At 42.5% G+C, this 15,289-nt stretch overlaps 1 protein-coding gene across 5 annotated transcripts in view; it reads left to right on the plus strand.

The window, feature by feature from the left end:
* Positions 1–15,289, plus strand: part of LOC124179166 (rhophilin-2) — a 50,543-nt gene that overhangs the window by 11,571 nt on the left and 23,683 nt on the right. Inside the window, exon 1 of one of the 5 annotated variants that reach the window (XM_046563343.1) lies at positions 10,191–10,691. The exons of 2 other annotated variants lie outside the window; for them this stretch is intronic. The gene's annotated coding sequence lies outside the window, so the exon portion shown is untranslated. Of the gene's footprint in view, positions 1–10,190; positions 10,692–15,289 lie in introns of those variants that run through there. 2 more of the 5 variants (XM_046563338.1, XM_046563340.1) reach the window with 2 other exon arrangements.

Raw genomic sequence — 15,289 nt, forward strand, 5'->3', positions numbered from 1 at the left:
CCGAGTTGAACTAGAAATTATATTATTTAAACTGTAGGGATTCGGACGAAATTTAAAAATGCTACGTTCAAGGTATAAATAACGCTTGACGAGGAGTTTTTGAAAAAATGAATGAAAGGATCGTGAAATGAATTTTAAACTGATAATCTAACACGCGTTGCAGGTATACATTATATCGTTCACGTTTTTATAACTTTAATTATTATGATTACACTTCCGCTGGTTATTGCAGGAAGCTAAAGTTGCGTGAAATACGATGCAATGGAACGTAGTGCCGCGAAACTTGTATCAGACTTACAATTAATAATAAACTTGGTGTGACTATGGCGCGGCTGTAAGTCAGCCGCAGTATTCATCCTTAACGATCGTACTTTGTAGATGCTGTTTAGGGCCGTGCCAGAGATGATCTGTTGTTACGCGTGTGCGCCATGCGTATTCTCCTGCAGTCAATTTGCATTTCAACACTTGTATAATTATAAGTATGCATATAAGTCTGTATAATGGCAGCGCTGGCACGAAAGTAGCGACAACACGGAGGACGAAAAAGTCTCGAGCATCTTCTTCGCGTGTCGAAGCTGCACAACTATGTGGAACAAAAAAGAGACATTGAAAATTACCTCGAATGACGTAGAAGTCCCGAGGCGTTCGGACGTTGACTCTCCCTCGTTGAAATCTCGCGTCTCCGGCCGTGTACGCTGCATCATACATGCGTACGTACGTATTACAGGCACGTATACGTATATATACGTAGCATACATTCAACGGAGGTGAAATCGGAAATCGACGGTCACGAATCGACGCAAATTCCGTATTTGAATAATTGAGGAAGTCAGAACTGAAGATTACGGTCCATTCTGTAATGTAAATTGCAAATGCAGGATGATGCGGCTTGATTCTTTTTTTCCTTTCGATCCCGTTTGTGCCGCAGGTCGCAGCAATACTCATTAGACGCTGGGACTGCATGCGATGCATCTGTTCCCGTAGCCGCATCAAACGTCGATCTAGTACCACGTACCTTCGGCGTATAATACAGTAGTTAGTATCTTGATCTTCGCGTAATTAGGTCCAAGTCTTCGATGATAGGCACTGGATCTGCTAGAAGGATTGTCTGATGATACTTTACTCGAAAATTCTATTAGACAGACACGTACGGTTTCGGAATTGCCCGTAGATTTAGTGCGAATGGAACTATCGCCGGGGAAGAGAACAAAGTCTCGATCCTTGCGTAACTTCTCGATGGAATTTCTAAGCACGCACAACTTTCATCCCCGTTAGTCCGCCTGGATGGGCAACGTCGCGTTTTACAATTCCGCGGTGCGTATTGTCTGTTGGGGGCTTTTTTACGGGCACAACGTTTTCGATTTCTCAAATTCCTCGCGGGCAATCAAGCCGAGTCGACGATACGCGTCAATGACCATCGTTGGCCCCGTCAAACAACGCCAACCGTTGAGTTAAGTTGAGTTGAGTTAAGCTGCGCATCTTTCCACTCTAACGTGCAATTTGTTAGCGTAATCTGTGTCTGACTAATCCACCGCCGCCGCCGCTGTTCAATTTTGCCGCAGCCCGCAGGGGAATCCTATAACCGAAAGCGGCAATTCGCGGACGTAAAACGCAGGGATAACCCGTCAGCATACGTATATGTGTGTGAACAGCGCGCGGGATCCAAATACGAATTTAATACCCTTTATATATGCCCGTCGTAATTTTATCCTCGTCATAAATAATTCAAAAGATTATAAATACCCCGGTTATTACAGTGTCCTCGAAACTTTCAACTTTTCGTAAAAATTCTTACGCTCCTCCTGCAGCTGATGCAGAGCTTTTATGGTATTCATGTGCCTATGTGCATAAATTGCTACGGCTTCACTATGTATTTGCGGTATGATGATCTTGAACTGTTCGAAAGATTTATGGCTAATTAAACGAGAAGATTGAGGTTTAGATATTGGACAATTATTGGATAACTTTTAAGAATGTAATTATACATCGTTAACGCGAAAGCGTAGATGAATTTTTCAAAATTGGTACGACGCAGATTATTCTACAAGTTGGTATCACAAATCAAGGTGTCACAATTAGGAAAATAATACGAATTACAACGAGTTTTTCTCTCTCGATGTAATCAAAGAAAAAGAACTCGTATTTTTAGGAAGCAATGAGAACGGGACAGCATTTATATTTTCACCATTTTTGGAATTTCACATATACCGACTGATCTCAAATCTTTCGCGAGTTTCAAGGAATCATGCAAGATATCATTAACCGGGTTCACGGAAGCAAGCTTGCCATTCCATATCAAGATCAATGGATACAATATTCGTTTCTGACATTGTCCATAACCGAGCTCAAATGATCCGTTGCCCTTTCAATGCTCAGCAATCTGAAATTCTATCACAGTGCGACGCCGATGAGACGAACTGCACGCAATAGAAACTTAATCACGGTGCTCGTCGGAAGATTGGTATGTGCCTACATGTCCGCAGCGCGGTCTCCGGAGATTTCGCGAGACTTGCTGACATCTGATACAACCGTGTTTCTCTGGCTCCAATTAAGCGCACATGCAGGGACTTCGATCGAAGGGTGCAGATTCGTACGTGTCAATCTTTGCCGCACGCATGCGTCCCCGGTAGTTTGTACGAATTTTCTCTTGTAGTCACAGTCTCTGCCAGTGTGCGTCTATAAGCATTACACACAGGCACTATTCATATGATCAAGACACCATGCCTACCTGTCCACCTGCGATATCACGTGTCACCCGTTTTCTCTTCCGCAGCCCCGAAGGTACTCGAATGAAGAACCGCTCCTGGAGAGTTGCACTCACTTCGTTTTTGCATTATAATATACTTTCCCACCGTGATCCGTTAGGCGGATAGTCACAACATGACTGTGTACCCAATTTCATCGCTACAGAGATGCGATGCATCAAAGTCTGGATTCAACGCGGAACATGGTGAAGGTGGCAGGAGCAGCCGTACATGAACCCGAGGATGAAATAAGCCTTGATATTGTCATTTTGGGTATATGAAAGTTCCTGGACACAACCCAGTCCAGATGATCGTGGAACAACCTACGAATATACATTCGTTACGCAGGGAATTAATTGGCAGGTTTATTTTCACTCGCAAATTTGATTAAAGCACACGCAAGGCCGTTTCGGAGACGTGGAAGTCACTTTGGCAAGGTGCAGCCAACGTTGTACGGAAACGTTCGGGGTGATTCGAACGATGACCTAGTGCCGACGTCGATAGTAGCCCGTCGAGTCCTCGCTGCTGCAGAGGAGGCCTCGATCTCTTGGCGTCTTCTCCGACGTGGCCGCATTCCATTAGAGCCGAGTCGACTACCCAACGCCGGAGGCAGGCGTGGTAAACCGCGTATGCGGCGAAATATTGGGACCAATAAGACGGGACGAGAAATTGAAGAAACCGAAATGAAAATCAGTCGTGGAAAAAGTGTAAAGAGATCCAAAGAAAAACTGCACTAATTGTAAGTAAATCGATCCACAAGCCCGTCTCGATTGAGTTACAGGAGCACCACTGCAGGAACAATCTATTTCGTGTGCTCCAATCTGCATATGATCCTTACTTTGTGTGTATGTGTGTGTGCGTATAACTAATACCTATGTACATACATATATACAGGTATGCAACTCTCATTTTGGTGTGACATGATTAGGCGGCCAAGCGTTGAGGCCACGACTGATACCTCCTATCTCTCGAGTCGCCTCAAGGACGAGATGACCTTGCACTGCTTTCCAATCTTAATTAGTTGCAACCTCTGTGCACGACGTGCCGTGTTGGAACAAGTATTGGTTGTAAAAGTGACGGTTGCGATTAACTAACGAGTATGCAGGTTATTAATTCGAGAGTGGTACTTTCTTTTTCTTTTTCTTTTTTCTTTTAAATAGTTAATCATTTCGTTGAAAAATATTCAAGGGTTTATTCAACGATTATGATGCAGTTTAATTTTTCAATATAATTAAATCAGAGCAATTAACGACGATCTTAAAACTAGAAGGAGCCTGACGGCGTGACTTGCTTAACGGTGTGGAAAAATCCCTATATGCATGACACCGCTCATTCATTGCTTGCGAACTTGCTTATATACATGTATTCGAATCCGTTCCGCTTGAGATAATTACTCATTCTGTATATATACATATATATATTTATTATGCAATCCTGTAGGATATTAAAATTGTTTAACATTTAATTAATGTTGGGAAATGTTCGAGTTATATCATTTTTTTCTGTCAAGATGTTTCATTTTCGAACACTGCGATGATCCTTGGCGTACGAATGCTTACTGATATATTACATTACATGTGTAACGGTGAGCCGAAAAATCCATGCGAATCGATTGCCAATTGAGTATAAATATACCAACGTCATAAATGAACTCTCAGAGGTACAAGAAAACTAATAATTCTTCTTCGGTGAATAAATTTCAATGCCCGTCTACTTAGAATTTATTTATTTATCTTTCATTTTTTCAATGTCTAGACGAGGGATTCGGATAGGTACACAATTGACTTGGAGTGATATTCATAATGACAAGAATGTGTCTGTTCGGCGTGTGTTTTCGTCGTCACCGTCGTCGTCGTCGTTGTTGTTGTATTCGGATCTCTATGCACAGACATATAAAAGATTGTTTAAAATAAATGTAAGAAAAATTGCTGCAGCAAACGATTTAAGATTGTATTTTTTTCATACAGCCACCCGCGCCGTGGTTTTATTTCATAGCTACGTACCTACATCAAAGGCACACACAATATATGCCTCAAGTTCTTATACTCATAAATAATAAATAAACTCGTGCAATTTGCAGTAATTATATTCCCCCGTTACGCGCACCTAACTGGATTCTATTTTTAATTATTAAAGGTATACACCGTCGCGTAATTGAATACTCCCCGCGTGATCCACGTTGTGATTATATTAAATTAGCATTGTTTGTCAAGCCACTGCGAAGATAAGCGGAATGCTGCCGTACTGACGATACTAATTATCGATCAAACAAGAATCCGGTACGTCGTAAAGAATTTGATGAACAGCCATAACTTTCATTTCGCTACGTAATGTCCCGAGCTTCTCATGCAAATCCCAATGCTTGACTATACTTTTCATACCTTCCGTCGACGTTATACAAATTTCGGCGATAAATATTCATTGTCTCGGACGGGCATACTCCATTTACTACGTTCCGCATTACCATCGATCACAATATCTAACCTGCCTTCAGAAATAAAGTACGAAAATCCTCCAAATTCAGCTTTTCGGTAGTTCAGGATTTACACCGCAACTATCATTCCCTCTTCCAGAAGTCGATGTCAGTCAGTTCCAGGCTCCTGCGCAAACAAGCAACTCGTTCGCTCGATGAGCCCAGGATGAATCCGAGCAACGCGACGGTCACACCCTTGTCCTCTGGTTCCGGAGAAGCTACGTATGGCTCTTCGCCGAAGCTGTGCGTCGCGTCGACCGGATCAGCCATGAGTGGTAGGGATTCCCGTTACACCTTCGGCCCCTTCCTCGACTCGGACTTCTGGACCGTAGACTTTGGAATCCCCTCTTTCTCGGGCAGCATCTCGTCCTCACGCGGTCAGCTGGACCACTGTAGGTCCGGCCATACGCGGATGAAATACCTGAGAGCGTTCAAAGGTTGCGTCCTGCCGCAGAACCTCGCGTCGCTCGTGACTTGGGCATGGATTCGTTCTTCGAAAGTTTTCAAGGGATTTGCGACCGCATGACACGGGCTTACGGATTATAAATATCACCGAGTGCCCGTGTTTCGGTTTTTAATTTTTCCTTCTCTAGAGGGGGGAAAGAAATTCGAGACAGGCGTATATTTTTTTTTGTGGGAATTTTTATTTGCTCGCTTGTTACAATGTCTTTTCTGCATGTCGATTAGAATACGCAGGCATATCTGTCTACATTTAATCGTTGAATTTCCGAAGATTTTGAACACCCTATGTATAATATTTTCCACAGACCTGTTAGCTCGTTAGTATACCAAACGTCTTGATAGTTTTTTCTCATGTTTTTCGAAACCGGTATACTTAACGACAGAGTATTTTTCATGCATAACATTACGTAGGTTATACCTACGTCATTTGACGAATGCTCTCCGCAGCTATTCGATATATAATGTACTAGGAAGGGCCATTATCGTCATCAGACCATCAAAAACGTTGATGAGTTAAGCAGGCTGTCACGTTTCTCGCCAGCTAGGGAATGAAATTATGTGACCTTTTTCAACGACTCGATGGGAGGGTTAATAGAAAGAAAAAAAAAAACTACCCAACTGTGAATGATGTGTTCGAAACAGATCTCAACTTATCGGTGTATCTCTGCAACGATCGAGCTAGGGGTGAAAAAACTATCGGTTGAAGACAGACGCGTCTGATCGGCTGCTCCATGCTGTGACCCACTGCAACGCAGCTTGACGACGATGTCTGTAGGACATCAGGAATCGAGATGCTCAAGTGACCGCGACAAGTGCATACACAATAAACAGCCTGCCTATGCATACGTGGGGCGGGGTCGAGATTTTATAACTATGCTTTATTTGCTCTCCCGCTCTCTCTCTCTCTGTCTCTCTCTCTCTTCCTGTCGGGACAATTAGCATTGCAAATATGTGAGGATTAGTGTATAGGTGTAGATTTATCTTTCATACATATGCCCGCGCAACAAACAGTGCCGTAGGATAAACGGCGTTATACGCTGCGTCGGTTAAATACTGTGGGAGATTCTTGTAGCGGTACTGCTGCGATTATGTAGCTCTTCGTTTACTTGTTTATTTATTTATTTATTTATTTATTCATTCATTTCCGGGGCACGTTGTAGAGCGAGTCGGGTTAGGCTAGTCATTAATCATACCGTCTTCGATACGCGTAAATTATATGTACACGCAGGCTAGACGAGCTCCTATACCGTACGCACAATATTGCTTCTGCTTCGGCTCTGGTATTTAATTGGAAGAGTGAGACATGCCGTGAAATTTTTTCATCTCTCATTCACTAAACTCTGCCCGTTACATTCCTATTATCGATGGTCAAGAATAGAAATACAACGCTTGTACGGTCACATTGTGCGGATTCTCATGACTAACTGGAATGGATTAGAATTCTGACCATCTCGTTAGAGTTCCCTCGATGTATACGAACAAATTGTAACTCTACAATATTCGGTGTGCTTATTATTTTGTGGCCATGTGAAATTGATGTTTTTATTATAGTAGGATATGTTTTTCACATTGGCAAGTCAACATCCTTGAGAATCGACGGTGAACGGATGGAGTCAGTGATCCACGACTTGAAATTATTCAAAAACAAATCCCGTCATTTCAACATGATAGCGAGGATTGAAATTTATTTCATAATTATACTTGCTATACATGCAGACACGGGCTTTGACTGCGTGACAAATTAGCTTAATGTTTTAAAATTTCGTCATTGTTTTGAAAATCTTTCCGAGGAGAGGTGACGGAAATTTGTACTTTGATAAAAAAAATTTGCCAACCCAATGAATAGTCATGACCTGCGTCACTTATCTTATAACTTCGGTAGGTATTTTGAATTAAACACGGGTCTGCTTTTGACTTCTACACGATGTAGAAATCAACTGTGATATTTTTGCAACATCTTATACCTACAGCAGGTGTACGGTACCAACCGTTAAATACATTAATTAATCATGTGGCTGCAAAATGCTTTGCGCTATCAAGTTCTCGCTGAAGTTTATGTATCTGTGCCTGTGTGAACACGTCTGCACGTACGTTTGGCCAAATGCATTTCATCATGTGTGCACGTAGTGAACTCGACGTGCGCTCGCGCAAAATCTGACTGATGTTTATCAATGGAAGCAATTAACATTCGACTGATTACACATGAAGGTGACAATGAATGAGGAGTCGGTTTCTTTCTGTGGATATTTCGAAACGAGCAGGAATGCGGTACACGGCGAAGAAATCGTGCCGAGAAAAGTATTGACACATATAATACTTGTCGTAGCCATTCCTGAAGTTCTGCGTCGATTAGTGCAGTAATGAGTTGCGACTTGGGCGAAAAGAGAGAATGAGAATGTGAGTATGTCTATTCGCGTGCGACTTTGGACTATAACCTGTGTTGGATAGACGTTAAATCACTCTGAATTAGCTGATGTTAAACACGTTTTTTTCAAACACTTTTAAAGTGTAATAAATGAATGCTAATTTAGAAAATCTGCAAACACGCAATGAGAGGTCGAGTTATGGTAATTGGTAATTAATTAAAACGCGAAAATACAGTTTTGCACCTCGTACTGCGTACTGTATCGTTAAATGTGTAACGCTGTCGCGCCGATTTTAACGTTCGCAATATATGATAACCTTAATTTGGCATTGAAGTTGGCACGTTTGTTGTTGCATCACACTCATCGAATGCATGTGTGCTATGTCATGCATTGTTAATCAGTCGGTTTGTTTCAATTCTCAGGGTTATACCTGAAATTATAGACGTAAATCAATCGCGGCTTAATTGGATCAAAGATTGGTTCTCTAGGTGAGAATATTGTGTTGTGTGAATTACCTATTGTGCATTTTTTATTCCCTTTCCTCGGCAAAGTCTGAAGTCGTTTAATATGCTTATTAGTGGACTTAATGAGTCGAGGTTATACCGTTACTTTTTTACCGATGATAAGTCGATCCGTTCTATCTTTGCCTGACGGCTATACGAGCTGCAGAATAGTTTACATAACATATTAACCCAAATGGCAATGTTGGCGCATAAACGTTTGAGGGAAATTAGAGTTTACTTCGCTTCATTTTAATTTTACAGCAAATCGTTGAGAATTTATTTTGCAATCTATGATTAGGAATTTATGGTGACCTTATAGAATGATAATTTTTTATTTCTAGCTTCATAACATATTTACAAATACATATAATTACTGGAATTTCATAATTGCCGAACGCTTGAGACCCAGGCGAGAGAGAGCCGCTTATGTGGGAACCAGGTAGAACAGTTGCGTGAGTCGCACTCGCGTTCAGCAACGAATAAATGACCATGTAGAAATAAATTCTCGCCATTGAAATGTGCAAAGCACGTGTTGAGAAACCCAAAGTCTTGCAAATATTTTACCATCATGTATAGGTATTGGCAGATTATGCAAAGTGCAGGTGATCAATGGAATGATCGTGATAAGAACTGATCGAGCCAGAAACACAAATCTGTCATAAAGTGTGAGGAGTGGGCAGAGTTTGTCGATCGTTTGATCGGTTAATCTTATAATTTGATACAAATTACTTACCACTTCGGTGCCGGAGGGACGGACGCGAGCGCCAACGCAGCTAAAAGCGTTTAAATCCTGACGCAATTACGTGGGCAGATATAAAATGGTTCTACGAGCGAGGCGAGGCAATTCGATTGTTTCGTTCAATATCCGGCCAAGTTGTTGATGGATGAAAGTTTTGTAAAATTGAACCTACAAATAGCCGGTAAAATATGCGTTTGCATTGAAAATTCTGCTTTATTTTTCATTATCCGTACGTTATCACTGATTGTGAAACGTAAGTATAATTGCCTTTATTAGGTTTAAATTTCATACGTGTTTACTGCTTTCACGTATCTTCACCGAGACTTGGCAAATGTTTGATCACGAGATAACGTAACTGACTGCTCTCCAGATTAGGCAAAACTGTAAAATAAAAAATCAAAGGATCGTTAAAATTTGGAAAATTTTTAACAGCACGGGTTTCAAGTCGATAGCTCAATCGAATGCTAATAGTACTGGTTATCTCATCAAAAAAACGAGGACGCATAATTCATGGTGAACAGATCCAGGTATCCAACGGGTCTGATGTAAGTTGCGACATCTTCTTCCATATTTCACTTTGAAGCGATGTCTTGAACGAAATGTCAATCTCCACCGAATGAAGACGTTTGCTTTCTCTCTTCGGGATCATTGGCGCGAACGGATGGTCAAACATTGGCCATCGGAGAATGAAAAAGCCCTTATCTCGAGTGGCCGTTGAGCCCGCGACGTCCAGTATCGCTTGGCTACCGGTCGATTGTGTCTTCCTCTTTCCTTAAGTCACCTTAAGTCGCATTCGCCTCCGCCGGCGATGTCCGATGTCCGTTGTCCGTTGTCCAGGCGTGCGTCCCTCCTCTGTCGAGGAGGCGTCCCTCTCACTCGAAGGCGCCTGGCCCGGTGGCCATGCCACGGAGTTGCCAGTCGCATCTGTGGTCCACCGCGGGACACGAGTACATAACAGAGTAAGGATCGCGATCACGGAGTGGCCTCCTCAAGAGCCATGTGCCACTGACAACCGACCAGTCTGACACCGATCGTCGCCCGGTCGCCGGTCCGATTAACGTTTATTACACCGTAAATATAATCGCCAATTTCCACCTTTAACACGTATCGGTAATTTGTGAATGTGAAATGATCGATCTAAATTATAATCTGTAAATGGGCCATCCGCTCGTTTGTAAATATAATTATGCTTCTAAATACATCAGACATTGGCGTTAATAATCTTCATCGGTCAAGTTTTTTGTGTGTCGAGTGTATACGGAATACAGTGTAGTTATTAGATCTAATTGATTCACCCGAGATTTTAACCGGTGTTGAAGTTTATCATGTGAAAATAATAATGCTCGCTATCGTAATTTTGCCGATTAGAAGAAGAATTGAGGAATTTTTTGTGTATTTTCGATTGTAAGTTCCCATGAATCGAGATCGGCAATAACGATCATTGTTAACGTCAACGATGAGGCTGCGGTTGTTGCTTCTTCAAGCACTGTCGTCTATTGTTCTACTCGCTGAACTCGAATAGCTTTCGATTATATTTCAATCGAAAGACCTAGGTTATACAACATTATTACCATCATAGTTCGAAGAGTCGCACTCGATCGCCATCCCTATCGCAATGATCCATTCGCTGAACACTCCATGTCCGCTTGGTCAAGAGTTCCGTTCTCCTCGCATTGAAATAAACTTGCCTAGGCTTTTGAGATATCTCGTCCGTGTAGGATAATCAAACTGACGCTCAATTCTGAAATTCTTATTTATCTGCAGCACCTTTGTCCGTCTCCCGGTCCGTTTGCTGGCATTCTTACTTTCCTGTATAAAACGGAAGTTGTAGAGCAGTCGAGTCCGGCAAACGTACCATTTCCTCGATTCCATTCTACAGTTAGTTTGGTGCAGTAATTTCTTGACGGATAAATTGCTATCGGTTTTTAAATCAAGATGACGTTGAATTCCTTAATTTCATCAGAGCGCAGACTTCGAACTGGATGAGTGTTCACTTTTCTACTAGTATTACTGCATACTTACACGACATAGACGGGCATCTGCAGTGGCTGTCAGGTTCTTGTTACCGTGATAAAACCGTGAGAAACAATGCGATGAAACTTGTACAACCCTCCGAGCATTTCAAGCGATCAATTATGACCAGTCATATATATTAGAAAGTTATCATTGTTGTCAAAAGTGTCACGGAAATGATTCAAAACCCTTACATAAACGGGCTCTTGTGTTGAAAAGAATTGTCCGCTACTCTGTAACGATCGAGCAGAAACAGCTGCTGTTACGTCAAACAGCGCCAATGACCGATTATAAAATCATATTACCGTATATAGAAAACTTTCACGGCATCTATGCGTGTCCGCATGTGTGATCGCGTTTGTGTTTGTGCGATTGTGGACGAACGCTAGTGCTCGGACCCTGTGGGCAATGTCCGATTTTATTGTACATGATAAATCGATCGCGATCTTCTTGCGAAGTTACATTGTTCACTGGTTCCGAACCCCTGCGTATCACCGGAACAGCCAACCTTCCAGCCTCTGTTCTGGTCCGTTGTAATAACAGATTCCGCAAATCCATTGTGACTCCACAGCTTCCTAGTATTTCTATAACGAGTATAGATTTCGATCGTCCAGTAACGATAATCGTCTAAACAACTACCGTATTGTAGTTCACGGATTATTGTCCGAACGCACAAAAACCGAGGTTTGGTTTCCTGTGGGTAGAAAGCGTGGCTATGCGCGGAGGCCATCTGCTAAAACGTTTACAAATGCTTACAAACACGCGGCTCTTCTGGACCTGCGAAATAATTGCCCATTGCTCAATATATGTATAACAAGCGATTACCTACGCCTATATCGTTGCGGCCTCAAATGTGAATAGTTACTCATAATAATATATCCCGCGTTCGCCTAATGTCCGTTTATAACCGTTTAAGGGAGGAACGTTCATCGTTGTTTTTCTTCTTAACAATCCCGCGTCGATAACATAGAAGCTTTAAAACTGCCTCGTTATATTTTCGAAGCCATCGTCTGCAGTTACCTAATAAAGAGGAAAAATAAGAAAATGTGAACAATAGTCAATTCAATGAGATAATTGGTGATTATTCGTGTTCGCAATCTGTGACCGAAAGGGATCGACCCGGATCGATTGCACCAAAGTGTTGATGGATGAGGTTTTATTTGTCGAGCTGTGGGTGGAGAGGCTCAGTGTTGTTCTTTGAAAATGAAGTGGGCTGCTTCTTCAAACACTACTTGAGTACCGATCGGCGTGTCAGCTACTTGCCGAATGTATGCTTGGGACTCTTAAACGGTATTGCCGAAAATCATCATACGGTATATTTCGATGATGATAGATAGCCTGTACAAATTGTTGGGTTAACGATGCTTGATGGGGTTTGGTTGACAGTTAGAATTTGTGAAATCTTCAGAAGACAGAGAATCCTTGCTCGAGGCTATGTGTCAGGTATACCGGCTAACAGTACGTGTTCCTTGCGATCATAATGCTGTTATATGCTTCATGCTTGAGCAATGTACCTATATGTATATTCCTCGGCGAATAGCACACAGTAGACAGCCCGTTATGTAACAGTTTCCGTGATGTATTTATATACGCGCACTTATGCGCTTCGGATTTCGATTTATGCTTCGTGGAATTCTTATGTGAGACAAAAATGTAACTTTCGTTAATCGAACGTGGTAGGTACGACGATTCTGGGCCCGATTTACGATCGTTCGGAGCGTGTATGATTGCTACCGGTACGACGCGTTATTATATCCATTACACGTAACGGATCATTCAAATTTCACAATGGAAATGGATTGACGCGTTCTCTAAAGATGATCGTTGTGCCTGGTCCATTGATTTTTTGTAGGTTGGTACGTAACTCTCACAATTTGCTCCACCGACGAAGCTTCTACTCGGAGGTAATTTTATCACGGCAGGTATCGGCCTAAGGAGATTCACACAATATCGACGGTTATACTGGCGGCTTCAATGTTTCCGCTAGCGCATAAACCGCAACTGACAAGCAACTGTACATTTTATTCAGTTTTCATCGCTCCAAACAATAACTGAATCGTGGTCTCGGTCGTCACGCACGAATTACTGTTTGACTTTTCCGCTCGCAATGGCGCTTTGGAGATTAGTTTTTTACACCGCTTCATTCCTTGTTTTATAGTTTTTATTTCCTCCTTATTGCGCCCAATTATCAATATCGTAAGAGCAGACCGCTGACGTGTAATCATCGAGGCAAACATTTTTTATCTTTTACTCGTGGACGAAGCACAGTTCGGATAGGAAGAATTTCGCGCTAAAGTGGGCAGATTTTCATTGAAACGCGTTGGCGGTAGTTGTTGAGTATTAAAAAGGAGCTGGTCTTGGGACCGAGGCGTTGGGAGTGACCAATAGCCGTGGTTAATAGTCAGGACGCGTTTTGCAAGGATGACACACGTTCCTAAGCAATTCACCACACCGTGTGGCAATGCACCAAAATGTCCTCCAGCTCGTTTGTCCTTGGGCCAAAAATATACACAGACTCGTGCGCCTTTTGATTTTCAAACAATCCCTTTCACGCTTAACACCGGAGTTTCTGTATTTCTCCCTATTATACCTCTTTTTAATTATCCACATAATTATCCGATCGACGTCGGTCTGTCTGATACTAAAAGGCGATAAGACAATGACAATGGAGTCTGTTCTTTACTCTTATCAAGCGTTGTCCGAATTTCACCGATCTCGACTCGCAACATTGAACTACAAATTTTACCGTACGCAACATTTGCAGGCAATCCTTGGAACATCGTTCACAGCACAGGATGCGTGCGGTTATATTCTGTGAAAATACACCTTCGAGTAAGGAATGAGTACAGTAATCTATATACATATATCGTACACTTTATTTTGCTCTTTACCCCCTTCACGTGCGTCAGTAGCTATGAAAGCTTTCGTGTCGGTTTCCATCGAATGGTGTGTGATTCACGGAGAAAACAAAGCATCGAAGCGTCGTAATGACGGTGAAACGCCTGTTTTCATACACTGCGAATTAGGTGAAAAAAAAAGTATTTTCATTTGCCTGTCAATCCGCTCGGTAATTCATATAATAACGTTTGAGTTATAGCCAGCTCAGAATGACGTTCATGAGGTGGCCCCTCGCATTACGATGATTCTATTTTCAAAACCTGGTTCCGTCAACGTCAGGTGCAACCGATACCCGCCGTACTTACAAGGCTCATCAGTTCTTCTACGTACCAATTACAATCACTACCGAGTTCCCGTTGCCTCGAGCATCTTCGGAGCGTGGTTAGTGAATCTTCCACCACGTATGCTTCTGGACCAAAAGTCGGTAAACTTATTCTTCGCAAAGTCGTTCGATGGACGGTTTCGGAGACTGCGGAAACCCAGTGACCGTGATGCTTCCCCGGAAATATTTGTTACCGTTTCAATACCACCAGCACTCAGCAATGCGTGAAAATAGACAGATAAGGCGTTCGATCTGTAATGCTACTTGTATCGTTTATACCCCCAGAGCACAACCCAGCTGCTCCTTGGACTACACGGGGCCTTTAAGGCGTCAGCTTTGTCGCGTAAACGGAGGCGAGGCGTTAATATGAGAAACTCATAGAAGGTCTGATTAGTATGCACAATAGATTGTGAAACTGGGAATTGTTGTCAAGTGAGTCGCGCGTTTTTCACAATCGCGAACTCGGCGCTGCGCCGGTTTGACATCATACGGTCTAACCTGACAAATTTTCCACGTTCTTTCTTGTCGTTCAATTATTCTTGATCTGGAACTAGATACTAATGGCGTTTAATTATACTTGTCATGATTCTTGTACATACCGCCGCGCCGACCGCTGGACCGGTTCGTGAGCTCGCTCGCTCTGTTTCGCGCGCTATTTCCGCCGTCCGTACGGCCGACTTCCGTTTTTTACACGCCGTCCAGTGCGATAAGCTGCACCGCAAGCTGCTAGCCAACCGTTTCACGTCACGTACATTATACATCGATGCTT

Source organism: Neodiprion fabricii, chromosome 3, assembly GCF_021155785.1.
Source record: "Neodiprion fabricii isolate iyNeoFabr1 chromosome 3, iyNeoFabr1.1, whole genome shotgun sequence".
NCBI lineage: Eukaryota > Metazoa > Arthropoda > Insecta > Hymenoptera > Diprionidae > Neodiprion > Neodiprion fabricii.